This window comes from Lolium rigidum, chromosome 1, assembly GCF_022539505.1.
Source record: "Lolium rigidum isolate FL_2022 chromosome 1, APGP_CSIRO_Lrig_0.1, whole genome shotgun sequence".
NCBI classification, from domain to species: domain Eukaryota; kingdom Viridiplantae; phylum Streptophyta; class Magnoliopsida; order Poales; family Poaceae; genus Lolium; species Lolium rigidum.
In genome coordinates, this window is record NC_061508.1 from 275,639,325 (window position 1) to 275,655,463 (window position 16,139).

Consider the following 16,139-nt stretch of genomic DNA (forward strand, 5'->3'; position numbering starts at 1 on the left):
CTTCAACATCAGCTCCTCCTTCAAACTTGGGTATAGAAAACTTGGGCTTACCCAAACCATCTTCGTCATCTTGTCCACGACCATTGCAGCCAAGTGGAACCCAACCACGAGCACGATTACCACGGGCGCATCACGAGCATTGTGTGCGTCATCTTGAAGCTCAGGATCATCGTCATCATCTTGTTGCTGTTGTTGCGCGGTCAAGTTCTCAACAGCTAAGTGCAAATCAGCAAGATTGCGTTGTACATCCGTCATTTGATCTTGCATTGTAGTGACGGTCACATGAGTAGCATCCAGTTTTTGGGAAATCTCATCAATCTTCCTATTAAGCACATCGTCCTTAGCGCGGAATTCACGTCGCATCTCATTACGAAGAGCCTCATACTCCCTCCATGTGATGATATCTGCAGCACTCTTGTTTTCCTGGTTAACAATTCTATGATCACTAGCAGACATCGTTAGTAGATTAGTGCACTAAATCAAAAGTATATGGTGGTACTCTCACAACTCACTCAAAACTGATAAGAAAAGGAGATCTTACCGTTCCAAAGTAAATTAATGTTGCTTACCACTTGTAGTAACAACTAGTGCACGAATGTAGCGAAGCGAATATCAAGGGTATAAGAACAAATCACACGACAAAGCAGGGTATATGTGGGGCTGTAGGTAGGCTACCTATTTGCACCAATAACAAGCTCTAGCGCTGACCGTAGACAACCAATGATACTCACACAAGGCGATATAATGGGGCAATGCAACTATATGTGGGAAAAGTTGCAATGCACAAGAGAGATGCTAGCAAAGCTCAACGAGACAGGCACAAGATTGCTCAACTACAGGTGCAGTAAAGTAAACTTAGGCCTTCACTTGATTCAACTAGCACTTCACTTTTCTTTTTGGATTTTCTATTTGTATAACACACGCAGCGATGTAGCTCTTTTTGCTTCTTTTCAATTATTATTTTTACACAACTCCTTGATAACACGGCCAACAGAAATATGCAAAGCACCGAAAACCTAACGAGCAGCCTGTCGAGCGGTAAAACTAGTCTCTTCTGGGGAAGTTCCTAGTCACTTGATTTCGAAAGGATGTGTCTATGGTTGGGAACAAGCACACTGTACGCTATGTGGACTCGGAGTAACAAAAACTGACACCACAAGATAAAGAAACACAAGATGATAGAGTAAACTCAAACCCTAAAAGACTAGATGGAAAGAAAAGATACGCAAAAACAACTACGAAAAGCAACTAAAACCTGAAATTAGTGCAATCTAAGGCTATGGCAAACCTTAACCCTAATTTTTTTTGGCTTTTTCTGGATAGGAAACACTCACAACTCAATTATGGGGTGGATTGTGGATGGCTTACCGAGGAAAACTGGAAATCTGATACCAAGATGATATGGGGTGCCCAATCTTCTCAGTAAGCAATGGTGGTGATGATGATCACGGGGTGATGGCAGCGGAGATACATGACGATGAAGTGGATGATAACTTGTATGACGCAACGAGATCTCTCGATTGGTCCCTGTCGCCAATGCAACAGCTCTCAACCCTACAAGATATTCGCAACTCCACACACTTGCGCACGTAGCCGCCGACCACGAAGCGGTAAGTTGCAACCGTCTAATTCCCAATGGAACAGCAGATCACACAAGACTTTTTTCGTGGATCTACACAATATCAAGCAATATGGTGTAGGGATTCAATAGTTTTGCTAGAGCAAACAACTAAGAACTAGGGTTTATCTTAAACGTGGTCTAAAGCAGCTAGGGGGCGTCCTGGGCACTTATATAGGCGTCCGGGACGAGTTCTGGTAGAAAAGATACAAAAATAACCGACCCAGAATAGATCTGGTCGAGACAGACTCGGACAAACCTGGTCTGGAATCCGGTCAACCGGGCCAGGGACCGGGTCGGCCGGTCTGGGGTCCGGTCAACCGGGCGGCAACCGGGTCGGCCGGTCTGGGGTCCGGTCAACCGGGCGGCAACCGGATAGTTGCGAGGTTTTTCGGTTTTCATCCGGTATGATAAATCTCGTCCGGTTGGCGCCCGGTCGGCCGGGCCGCGGACCGGTTGGCCGGTCCGGCGGCCGGTCGGACCGGGTGCTGGACCGGCCTGGACATCTTCTTCTCCTCTCGCGCATGCCTCCCGCTCCTCCCTCGCGCGTCCATGAGATATCTTCATGTCCAGCTCCATGTCCAGCTTCACGTCCATCTTGACGTCCGTCTTCATATCCAGCTGCTCCTCTCCTCCTCGTGCGATGCTCGTCTCTTCTTGATACTTGATGGTACATAAGTAATAGGACTTAGGCAGTATAAAGTTCTCATCAATTAAAATACCGTTTAGAAAAAAGTTCACCTGTTGTTTAAGTAGCTTCGCACGAGCCCTTGTAATTGGTCTAATCCAAACTTCATTGGACTTGAGCTCCACAGTAGGTTCATCTTCATTTATTAATGACGGAGGTAGTGGTGCAGTAGGGATGTCCTCATCATTAAGGTTTATGGATTAGGGATTAGCGTTTTAGAGTTTAGGTTTAGGGATCATCGATCGAGTGCGCACACACATTATTAGAGGCACTCGCGCCTTTGCGCATGAAGTGCATGCGTATATATGTTTGTTTTTTTGGCCACCAACGATGCATAGATCGAGAGAGAGAGATTGAAATCCCCAAGAATATGTTCAAATATATATTAAAATATATGCATGAATGCATGGTAGGCCATGCATACACACTAATTGACAAGGTATCAACTTGTCAATGCCTATGGATTGTAGGCTAGGGTTTAGTTGGAAGTAGAGGGCAAGTAGATCTCGAAGGTTTCAGCCGAAAAGTACTCGACGATTATGAAAACTAGGGTTTGCAAACAATGATTCGATGATCTCTTCGTCCCTCGACTCCCCCTTTATATAGGAGGTGGAGCCGAGGGATTCGTGCTATACAAGTTGCGCAGTCCGGGACGGTTTCTAACTCATCCCGCCGATTACAAATAACACTTCCTATTACAACTCTTAACTTTCCTTAATATATCTTGGGCTCCCGAATCTTCTTATTCTTCGGGTAGTGGGCCTTCAGTAAACCCCGGGTACTATCTTCGGCAGGCCCATTTGGGATGCCTATGTCAGTAGCCCCCAAGATTTTGCTTGAATCGTAGAGTCAAGGAAAATCTCCACTGTTTATTTTTATTCGAAAGCTTTAACCTTTTTATACTTCTTCACATAAAATTCTATATTGTACAGGGATAATGGTAGTTGGGGCTAGTTCATCTGACGGATCGTGTACTAGTTAACCGCTCTAGTGGCAATCCGCAAAACCTACTTCAAAATCACGTCCCCGGACATGATCTCGGGATATCGGTGTAAACTTCGACAGGTGCCGCTTAAGGTCTTACCATTCTCGTCGAGTCCCAGCCAAATTTATCGGTACCTAACGCGTCCGTTAGGATTTTTCTTCGTATCTATTGATACGGATAAAAGTAGCAGTAGCGCAGTCTTTGGCGATGCCACGCCCAGCAGTAACGGATCCGGGGTCTTACCTTCGCAAATTTGCGGCATTCATAAATTGATCGCAACTTTGGCGTTCTGAGAATATATTGTCGAGTGCTTTTCCGGCTGTTGGAATGGCACATTTTATCGAGTCAAATATGACTTATATTGCTCTCCCGATGGGAGTATATGTAGAGTTAATTATAACTCGAAATATACTCTCTTGCTTTTCTATCTTTTCTTTTTTTAATTTCATCGGGCACGCGAACAGCGTTCCCGATGGGAGTAGCCCCCGAGGCTACAGCCAAAAACTTGTGCTTGGTTGTAGGCTCAACATTTTAGTCCACCCTGTCACTATATTGTCATTATTTTCCAACATGATCTTCTTTCTATCTCTCGGGTGCGCGAACAGCGCTCCCGATGGGAGTAGCCCCCGAGGCTACAGCCAAGAACTTGTGCTTGGTTGTAGGCTCCCGCAATTCTCTATACTGCCATACTCGAAATTTTACTTTTTGTCAAAGTAGCCCCCGAGCATTTGGGCAAAAACTTGTATTTGATCAAAGGCTCCCGAAGTATTCAAATAACTCCTCCTGTCGCCAATCTTCTTTTATTTTTCTTGTCGGCATGCTTCCCTTAATCAAATTTACTTCATCTCTGTTTAATAGTCGTGATTTTTCTGCCCTGTGGGTCCATTGCTTCCACCACGTTGACACGTCGTGCAAGTGGGGGACACACGTCCTCCGCTTTTCTTGGCGCACGTACGGTAACGCCTATCTCAGTAAAAATACCTTTTTACCCTTTTATCTAGAAGATCTTTTTTTCACCACACGATTTCTTCATCCAACGGTGCATTGCTTCGCCCGATGCCTATATAAACCTTTCTTCAACCTCGGTTCACTCCTTCGCTTGCGCCGCACATCTGTTCCTCTTTGCAAAAACTTCCCCTGCGCCCAACTCTCTGCGATCTTCCGCTCGCACGAACATTGCTTGTCCAGTGCCGTTAATGCCACCGCGCACGCGACTCACTCGCCATAGTACTCCAGAATCCAAGATGGCCGCTGAAGATCTTGAGTGGGAGAGATCTAAAATCTCTAATCAAGATGTCAACACGCTGAAGAGGCTTGGCCTGATGAAGAAAGAGAACGCCATCCGCTTTCCTAGCGAAGAAAGCTACCCAAACCCTCCAATGGAGTACCGGGTTAGTTTTGTTGATCACCTCAGCCGCGGCCTTTCTCCCCCAATTCACGATTTCCTCCGCGGCCTTCTTTTTGTTTATGGGATTCAACTGCACCAGTTGACCCCCAATTCCATCCTCCACATTTCCATTTTTATCACGCTGTGCGAATGCTTCCTCGGAATCCCTCCTAACTGGGCTCTGTGGAAACGCATTTTCTGCCTCCGCCGCAATGGCTCCCACAACGCCACCTATAACATAGGCGGCGTTGTTATCTGTGTCCGAACTGACATTGATTACTTCGACGTCAAATTTCCTGATTCTGTCCAAGGGTGGCGCAAAAGGTGGCTCTACATACACGAAGAAAGTGCCAACTCTGTGGAACACAACATAATCCCTTTTGACGGAAGTGCCAAAATTCAGCGCCGCCGCTCCTGGGATGCCGAAGCTTCCGAGGAGGAGAAAAAGGCGACAGAAGCACTTATGTCTCGTATTCATCAGCTTCAAAACACTCGAGGCAAAGAGCTGTCTGGCGTTCAAATAACTGCATACTTTCTTAAGATTAGAGTGCAGCCTCTTCAGGCTCGCAAAAATCCCCTTTGGACGTATTCTGGTGAAAACGACGCCAACAGAATCTCCAATGATCTCTCTGCCAAGGACTTGGAGAAGTTGATTCGAAGAGTTTCCCGCTTGGCTAAGAAGGATCCTATTCCCTCCTCTTGTCGCGTGGAACCATACAGCTCCGCCAATCCTCTCCCCGAGGTATTTTGTCTTCTCGAGTTTCTATCTTGTTCCGAACTTTCTCTACATCTCATTGTATTGATATCTCTCAAATTTTTCTTTTGTCGCTATTTTCTTGCAGAACCATCCTACTATGGCTTCCCTTCCTCCTCTTCCTGAAGATGGAGAAGTCGAAGAACAGGCTATCGTTGCCGAAGACACCCAAGGTTCTTCTGTTCCTGAAAGTGAAGTCGCAGGTTCTCACAAATCTGCGGCTTCCCATGAAAAAGAAATTGAATCTGAAGCCAGCGAGTCGACACAATCCCTTCCTCCTGCTGTTTCCCCGAAGAACAAAAGGAAAAGGAATGTCGTCGAGGATTCTGGCACTTCTAAGGCCGAAAAAGTTGTTCCTTCTCCTCCGAAGGCAGCTTATGATCCTTATATTGAATCCCTTGTCAGCTCGTAAGTCATATTTATTTTTCTGTATTTCTATACTCGAAATATTTGTCTTGTCTTGCTTTTTATGCTGTTGGCTTTGAATCAACAGTGATGACGAGGAAGAAGTACCAACTGTTGACGTGGCTCCTCGAACAAGCACGTCGCATACTGTACTTGCCTCAAACACGCTAGTTGAAGGAGAAGAATCCTCGCCTCCTCAACAAAACGTCGTCACCACAACTCCGCCAGCAAGCCCCCTTGCTCCTTCGCCAAAAAGGACAAGGATTGAAACGATTGTTGAACCTGCCTCTCAATTGGGCAGCTCTTCGACTCTGCTCTTAGATGATGTAAGTTTGTCGATATCTATATTTCCTCTATTTTGCTTTTTCATGCCTTCACTCTTTTTTCATGCCGATGTTTCCCTTGCTTTGTTCTTCTTGGACAGCCCATGATCAAAGATCTTATTCGCATCGGATCCCAATTTATTGGGTACCGTGAGTATGCCAGCAGAACTGAAGGTAACAACCTTTATACTTGCCGTTCTTTCTGACTTTTTGCTCCTGTTGTTTGTCGCAATTTTTGATCTTTCCTCCTCCTCTTTTTTTTATCTTGACAGAGAAACTTGCAGAGGCCAATAAACGTGCCGACGCACTTGCTCAAAAACTGGAGCGAAGTGAGGCGGCTCGCAAGAAAGCTGAACTTGTTGCTAGCGAAGCTAAAACCGAGGCTGATGAAGCCAGAGCAAAGGCTGCTAGTGTCGAGGGACTGCAGAAAAGACTTGAGGATGCTGAATCTGCTTTAAACGAGCATAAAGCTGCACAAGCTGCTCGTGAGCAGGGGATCCTCAAACGTCTGAAATCACAAAGTCGACGTACTGAAGGTAATATTATCGATCCCTTCTATTTTTTAGTGGACTTCCTGTTTCTTTTTTTTTTTTTGATTAATGTTTTGTTTCCTGTGGCAGCCCAAACAAGACAAGAATTTGATCTGGAGAATCCCGTCAATGACCCTCTCCTTGACGCACTTTCTTATTTGGAGCTTCATGGATCCGAAATTCATGAAGGCGTGGCGAATGCTAGTGCAGGATTGTCGGAATTGTTCCCCTACTTCTTCCCGAAGAAAGAGGAGCCCCCGACTTTCCTTGCCCTTGCCAAGAGCTTCAGTTCACCAGAGGACCTTGGGCTAAAGATGCGTCAGGAAAACATGAAGATTGTTGTCGAAAGCACTGTTGCCCTGGTTGCTGACAGCCAACAGGCTGTTGATTGGATGAAAGTTGGCGACGGCGATCAGATAGAACAATCAAGATGGAGGTCGCTGATTAAGGCGGCCAAGCCCAACACGAAGAAAATCTTGGCATATCTCGGGATCAAGCCAGCTTCGACTCCTAGCTCATCAAGGCCGGAGGTCTAGTTGCATGCCTCTTTGTTTTTCTTTCTCTGTTTCTTTTGCTCTTGTCGCCAAAGTAGTTATTTGGCGGCACGTACTTCACTAGCTCCACTGTAAGGCCTTTGTAACTATCCTGAAAGATTAATGAAGACTCTATCTTTGCTTATATTGACACTATCTTTATTATATTGCAGCACCGCGAGCCCGCCTCATTAAAAACCTTTCCCGGCCCCACTCGGTGCCCCGAAAAAGGAAAAGAGTGCGTCTGAAAACTCGCGGCCGTTTCAGTACATTGAAGTTTTACAAGGACTATATTTCGACTCTAGGCGTAGAACCGCCTGAGTTGCGCCACGTTCCGTGGGTTTTGCTCCTCCACCCCCGTCTTCTTGTCCTTTATTCCGTATGCTCCTCCTCCGATTACTTCCGTGACAATGTAAGGGCCAAGCCATGGTGACTCGAGTTTTTCATGACTTTTTTGCGTGAGCCGAAGGACTAGGTCTCCCACCTGAAAAGATCTTGGCCGCAAACGTCGACTGTGGTAATTCTTCAAGTCCTGTTGATATTTGGTTACCCTTGATAATACTTCGTCTCTAGCTTCATCAAGTGCATCGACGTCATCCTCTAGCGCTTTTCTCGACACCTCTTCATCATATTCCACGACTCGTGGAGAGTCATGCTCTATCTCGATTGGTAACATCGCTTCGCTCCATGGACCAGAAAACAGTGGTCTCTTGTGTCGTCTGTATTTGGTGTTGTTCGGATGCTCCACAACACACTTGGTAGTTCTTCCGGCCGTGTATGTCGAGCTTTTTCCGATGGGTCCTAACAGCGTTTCTTGATGCCATTGCAGATGATGCCATTGGCTTTCTCGACTTGCCCATTGGTTTGAGGATGTGCAACTGACGCAAAGTGCAACTTGATACCCACTTCTTTGCAATAATCTTTGAATTCGTTGGATGTGAAGTTACTGCCATTGTCTGTGACGATGCTGTGGGGCACTCCAAATCTGAAGACGAGTCCTTTTATGAATTTTACTGCGGATGCTCCATCTGGTGAATTTATCGGCTTCGCTTCTATCCGCTTTGTAAATTTGTCGACGGCTACTAGCATGTATTCCTTTCCTCCTGGCCATGATTTGTGTAGCTTGCCCACCATATCAAGTCCCCATTGTGCAAAGGGCCACGACAATGGTATTGGTGTTAGTTCTGCTGCTGGAGAGTGAGGTTTTGCGGCAAACCTTTGACACGCATCGCAGGTCCTTACTATTTCTTTGGCGTCCTCAATTGCTGTCAACCAATAGAATCCTGCCCGAAAAACCTTGGCTGCAATAGCTCGACTACTTGCGTGGTGGCCACATATTCCTTCGTGTACATCCTTCAGAATTATTCTTCCTTCTTCGGGTGTGACACACCTTTGCAGGACGCCTGAAATACTCCGCTTGTACAATTCTCCTTTGACCACCGTGAAAGCTTTGGAGCGTCGAATTACTCGCCTTGCCTCGATTGGATCATCGGGTATTTCTTTCCTGAGGATGTATGATATGTACGTCTGCATCCATGGTATCTGTATCACCATGACCAGGTTCTGGTCTTCTTCTTCTTCCTCTTGCTCTTCCCTGGTAGCCCCCGAGGGTTTCCTCTCCTTCTTTTTTGATTTTGTTGATTTGGTGGATCTCTCTGTTATCTCTTCCCAAAATACACCTGGCGGAACTGCAAGGCATTGCGACCCGATGTTTGCAAGAACATCGGCTTTGTCGTTGCTCAATCTGCTAATATGATTTACTTCGCATCCATCGAACAACTTCTCGAGCTCGTTGTACACCTCCTTGTATGCCATCATGCTATCATTGACTGCGTCACATTGGTTCATGACTTGCTGAGCCACCAATTGTGAGTCGCCAAAGATTTTTAGTCGAGTTGCACCGCAAGCTTTCGCCATCTTCATCCCGTGTATGAGAGCTTCATATTCTGTTTCGTTATTGGATGTGTTAGGGAACGTCATCCGAAGGACATATTTCAACTTGTCGCCTTCAGGTGATATAAGTACTACTCCTGCGCCAGCTCCTTCTAGTCTCTTGGACCCATCAAAGTTCATGGTCCAGGTTCTCAACAAGTCCGGTGGTCCTGTATTTTGCAGCTCCATCCATTCTGCGATGAAGTCCGGTAGAACTTGCGACTTGATTGCTTTCCTTTTTTCATACGTGATGTCCCGAGGGGAAAGTTCTATTCCCCAAAGGGAGACACGACCCGTAGCTTCTGGATTGTTTAGTATATTTGACAAGGGAGCTTCATTGACCACTATGATCGGATGTGCCGAAAAATAGTGGCGCAATTTTCGTGCTGTTGTGAACACTCCATATGCTAGCTTTTGATACTGAGGGTACCTTTGTTTTGAAGGCGATAAAACTTCGCTGACGAAGTATACCGGCCTCTGTACTCCATGGATTTTTCCTTCTTCTTCTCTTTCGACAACTAGCACCGTGCTAACCACTTGGGGTGTAGCTGCAATATACAGCAGGAGAGGTTCCTTTTCCTTTGGCGCCACCAGAATTGGTGGTGTCGAAATTGTGCGCTTCAAATCCTCGAAAGCTCTGTCGGCCTCTTCGTTCCATTGGAATTTATCTCCTTGCTTTATCAGAGCGTAAAATGGTAACGCTTTTTCTCCCAGCCTGGCGACGAATCTGCTCAAAGCTGCGACTCGCCCGGTTAGTCTGTCAGTATCTCTTTCAACTTTGTTGGCTTCCTCATTGTTACTATAGCTTGTATTTTGTCGGGATTTGCTTCAATCCCTCTTGCTGAAACTAGAAATCCCAGAAGTTCTCCTGCTGGGATGCCAAAAGAACACTTCGTCGGGTTCAGCTTGAGGCAGAATTTGTCGAGGTTGTCAAAAGTTTCCTTGAGATCCTCGATCAGCGTTGCCCCCTTTTTTGATGTTATGACGACATCATCGATGTATACTTGCACGTTTTTACCAATCTGTGTCGCTAAACACTTCTACATCATCCTCTGATATGTTGCTCCCGCATTTTTTAGACCAAAGGGCATTGTTCTGTAGCAAAACACGCCGTAAGGTGTAATAAACGCTGTTTTGGCTTCATCATCTTCTTTTAATCTGATCTGGTTATAACCAGAGTATGCATCCAAAAAGGAAAGACGTTCACAGACTGCCGTGGAGTCGATGATTTGATCGATCCTTGGGAGGGGAAAGTGATCCTTCGGACAATGTTTATTGAGACACGTAAAGTCGACGCACATGCGAAGGACTGTCGTGTGTTTCTTCGGCACCATCACTGGGTTAGCTACCCATGTGGCTTCTGTGGATATCTCTTTGATAAAACCAGCTTCCTCAAGTCGATTTATTTCTGATAACATAGATTTGCGGTTTGGTTCCGAAAAACGCCGCAAGGGTTGTTTGATTGGTCTCGCGAGAGGATCTAAGTTGAGGTGGTGCTCGGCAAGTTCCCTGGGTACTCCTGGCATGTCAGCTGGACACCATGCGAAGATTTTCCAGTGCTCACGGAGGAACTTGACGAGTGCGCTTTCCTATGCGATATCCATATTTGTTGCAATGGACGTCGTCTTTTTCGGGTCTGTCGGGTGAATCTGCACCTCCTTGGAATTTTTCTCGGTATTGAAGGTTGATTCTTTATTTGGCCTTCCAACATCTGGCAGCACGTCGTAATCAGTCATGCTTTTGGACGCCAAATACTCTGCTTGCATCCCGAAAGTTTCTGATAGCCGATGAAAATCCTTGTCGCATTTATCGGCTAAAGCGAAGCTTCCTTTGACTGTGATTGGTCCCCTTGGTCCAGGCAACCTCCACAACAGGTATGTATAGTGTGGCACCGCCATAAATCTAGCATATGCCAGTCGTCCCAATAGCGCGTGGTACTGCGACGGAAAATCCACGACTTCAAATTCCAGCCTCTCGATTCTATAATTCTCTCGGGTTCCAAACTGGACGTCGAGATTGATTTTTCCCAATGGATAATTTGGCTTCTCTGGTGTGATACCGTGGAACCTTGTGTCTGTTGGCTTCAGGTTCGCTAAGGATATGTTCATCTTCCTCAATGTATCTGCATACATGAGGTTTAAGCTGCTGCCGCCGTCTATGAACACTCGAGAGACATCAAATCCCGCAATGACTGCTGGCAGAATAAGTGCTGACTGCCCTGGTCGAGGAACTTGTTGCGGATGATCTGCTATGGTGAAACCAATATCTTGCCCTGACCAATTAAGATACTCGACAGTTGGTGGAGGCATTTTTTCTGCCATAAACACTTGTCGTGAGATTACTTTCTGAGCTCTATTTGACGGCCTTGCCTTCTGAATCATCGACACCGCTCCGTGAGAGTTGGGATCAACATAAGGTGGTGGTGGGGGTGCTGCCGCTATTCTGAGCTGGTGTCGATTGTCGTCTGTAATCGCGGGAGGTGGTGGTAGGTGAATCTCGCTCCTGGGTTCTCGAGGATTTCTCTGTGTTGCCCGCGCGTTAGCGTTCTCTGCATATCTTAGCATTGCCTGAAAATTTCGACAGTCTTTCTGCAGGTGCCCTGACTATCTTTTACCGTTGCTGTCGAGGAAAAAATGCATCTGGCACGGTCCGTTCATCATTTCTTCGGGGGATACGAAAGGCCTTGGGAACCTGGGCCCGCTATTTTGTCTGTTGTTGCGAGAATCGTCCCTGTTATCGCCTCGCTGCTCACTGCTTCTCTGGTAATCATCTCTGTTGTTTCCTCCTGTATTTGTCCGAAAACCTGCCGAAATTTGTCCTGGAGCGTCATAGTTCTGGTACTGCCGAGGAAATCGTCGCCTCGGCTGATAGTTTCGACCACGGTCCTCCACTGGCGACCTGTGCCGTTTGTTGTGGACAGCGTCTTCTCCATCTGCCCATTTGTTTGCTATTTCCATTAACGCGGATACTGTCTTTGGATTGGTCCTTCCCAAGTCCTCGACAAAATCTCCACGCCTGACTCCTGCGACAAACGCATCTATTGCTCTCTCGTCAGATATATTTTCTCGCCGAGTTTTTGATGATGTTCCACCTTTGGATGTACTTTCTCATTGGCTCATCTCGGCTTTTGTCGACATGCTCTCAACTCCTCTAACGACGCAGGTTTTTTACACGTGGATCTCGAAGTTCTTGACGAACACGTCCTCGAAACTTTCCCGGCTGTCGATAGATCCCGGAGTGAGTTTCTTTATCCAAGATCGTGCGGCTCCACTCAAATGCACCTGGATGCTTTGCATAGCTGTTGCCCTCGGTTCCTCCCGTGAGCTTCACCTGTCTCGAGATAATCAACTAGCCAATCCTCCGGATCTTGAAGGCCGTCGAACTTCTTGAAGTTGTCGGGTAACTTGAATCCCGAGGGGACTCGAGGTTTTCGGACTCTTCTCGTGAAGCATGGTAAGCCGCACATATCTTCGTCGTTAAGCTCCGGAGATTGCCGATGATCCCTTCGCTTTGCCGCGCTCTATCGACCCTTGCTTGTGCTGCTCGTGTCTCTTGCTCCGCTTGGTCCTTCGAGAGCTGCCGCCGTTGCTGCTTGCAGGTCGTGGACTATTTTGCCTCGCCGCTCCTTCGGGAGGTGTTGATACAAACGCTGTCCCCATAGCTCCAACTCCTGCTACCGCCATATTGTATAGTGTTTCCCTTGGATCACTCTGGAGGTGGTTTAGATGCGAGGATAAAAGCATGTGTCGCCATATACCCAGCCTCTGGTGTTTTAGGGATGATGTTTCCTCTTGTATCTATCGACATGAAGGACATGTCGAGGTTTTGGACCAAGTGCTCTCTTTCTGCTTCGGGTATATGTTGCAACCTTGATCTTGCTCGTTCCGCGCCTCCCCGTGGCTATCACCCGAAGTTCTAGATTGTCGACTTAGATCCGCCCTCCTTCTCGCTAGATGCAGAAGCTGCCTCCTTTCTCCTGTTCAACTCAGCTGTCTGTTTTTCCAATTCTCTGGCAGCTCGTGCGAGCCTATATTGATATGCTTGTAGTTCCTCTGGTGTGGCCGTGGTAGCCATTGGTTCTGTACCGTTCATAGCTCTCGCAGCTCTGTCCCACGCTGCTTGTGAAAGTTGAACTCTGTCTCGCGGCTCTGGCCCGACGTATTTGTTGCCCAGCCCTTGTCGCAGATTGGAGGGATCGACGTATGGATTTCCCAGATCGTCGAAAGCCTCAGATGTTTCCTCTTGATCCTCAATGGCATAAATCTGATGATACTTTGTACTCAGATCTATGTTGGGTTTGGTGGCATCATCGTTGAGATCGATGAAGACCTTGCCCACTGTGATAGATTTGTAGATGAAGTCGTAACTGTCGATATCGCTTGAGCCATCGCTTATATATGAGTCCGCTGATGACTCAAACGACATGTCGCTGAAGATCTTGGCGAGTTTCTCTCTTGCTCTGGTGCTGACGTAGCGTGTCGCCGAAGTTTCTTCCTCTCCTGACTCGGTTGACGATGTATAGCTTGAAAAATCGGAATCGACCGCCGACGATCCCGACGAAATCGGAATTTCGACACGATACGATCCTTCCTTCTCGACGCGAAAGTGAAACCTTCCGAACGTCATCTCCATGGGCTCCGCCAGATACGCATATGCATCCAAACGGGAGGGTGGGTGAGGAACAAAATCGACAAGACCAGCAGCGATCTGTTTACCTCAATCCATTGTGTTGCTTGCGGTTGACAATGTCGAAGATCTTGAGCGTGCCATCGAGATCAGATCCTTACGCCTCTAGTTCCCACAGATGGCGCCAATTGACAAGGTATCAACTTGTCAATGCCTATGGATTGTAGGCTAGGGTTTAGTTGGAAGTAGAGGGCAAGTAGATCTCGAAGGTTTCAGCCGAAAAGTACTCGACGATTATGAAAACTAGGGTTTGCAAACAATGATTCGATGATCTCTTCGTCCCTCGACTCCCCCTTTATATAGGAGGTGGAGCCGAGGGATTCGTGCTATACAAGTTACAGAGTCCGGGACGGTTTCTAACTCATCCCGCCAGATTACAAATAACACTTCCTATTACAACTCTTAACTTTCCTTAATATATCTTGGGCTCCCAAATCTTCTTATTCTTCGGGTAGTGGGCCTTCAGTAAACCCCGGGTACTATCTTCGGCAGGCCCATTTGGGATGCCTATGTCACTAATTATATATATATTGTGAGGCAACTTAATCAAATGTATGTATTTTCATTCGAGAACTTGTCAAAATTCAAGTTAATTAATTTATCAATTCTAATTAGTTAGGGTTTAGTGTTAGGGTTAGGGTTTAGGGTTAGGGTTATTAGGGTTTAGGGTTTTATTAGATCTTAATTTTAACTTGTTGTGAATTCAAATACAACTTTTTTATTTGTGTGCTACAATTAATCAAAACTAGATCAATCGAGTGCGCACACACATGAATTATTAGAGGCACCCACGCCTTTGCGCATAAAGTGCATGCATATGTGTGTTGTTCTGGCCACCAACGATAGATCGAGAGAGAGAGATCGAAATCCCCAAGAATTAATATGATCAAATATATATACAAATATATGCATGCATGGTATATATATTGTTATAGGCCATATATCGGGAAGCAAGTTTTTTCGAGAACTCTTCGAAATATATATATATATATATTCAAGTTTACCTATGCTAAATGTACACTAGTGCACATATTTATAGATGACCCCCTTGATGCGCAATTGTTGGCCATTTAGTTTGAATCCCATTAATGTTCATACATGATCGGCCATATGCAAGTTTTTTTTAGAACTTCGAAAATTAAATACAACTATATCGATGCTAATCGAAACTACTATTGCACACATTAGAGGACCCCGACCCTTGTGCAAGTGTGTTTGCCACCATCTATAGATTGAATCACAAGAATGTTTATACACATGTGGTATATGCCATATTATATCGTGAAGCAAGTTTTTTCAGAACTTGTCAAAATTCAAGTTTGTCGGTGCTAATGGAATCTAGCTAGTGCACATTAATCAGAGGGCACCCCCTTTTCGTAAGTGTTGGCCATATATAAAGTCTGAATCCCAAAAATGTTCATATATGCATGATATAGGCCAACAATCGTGAAACAAGTCTCTTGAATATATTGTCAAAATTCAAGCTTATCAGAGCTAATGGAAACTAGTGCACACTAGAGGACCCCGTTGCGCAATTATTGGCCATCTATATATAGTTTGAATCTAAATAATGTTCATACATGATAGGGCATATGTGTAAAGAAATTTTTCCCGAGAACTTGTCAAGATTCAAATTTATCGGTGCTAATGGAAACTAGTGCACATTAGAGGACCCCCTTGCACAAGTGTTGGCCATCTATATATAATATGAATCCCAATAATGTTCATACATGATATGGCATATGTGTGAAGCAATTTTTTTCCGAGAACTTGTCAAGATTCAAATTTATCAGTGCTAATGGAAACTAATGCACATTAGAGGACCCCCTTGCACACGTGTTGGCCATCTATGTATAGTTTGAATCCCAATAATGTTCATACATGATATGCCATATGTGAATCAATTTTTTTCCAAGAACTTGTTAAGATTCAAATTTATCGATGCTAATGGAAACTAGTGCGAACTAGACGAACCCCTTGCGCAAGTGCTGGACATTACATATAGTTTAAATCTCAAGAATGTTCATACATGATAGGCCATATGTGCAAAGGAATTTTCCCCGCGTGAACTTGTCAAAATTCAAGTTTATCGGTGCCAATGGAAACTAGTCCAAAAAATTACATAGAGGTCCAAAAGAACTAGACAATAACTAATAGGACCTACAATTTTACAAAAAGAACCCCAAAACATATAGAAGAAAAGCAATCGAGTCCTTCTCGACCGCACATCAGATCTCTGCTCCGCATCCTTTCTAGAAACTTAGTCGTCGGGGACGCACTACTTGGGACGTTGTCGCC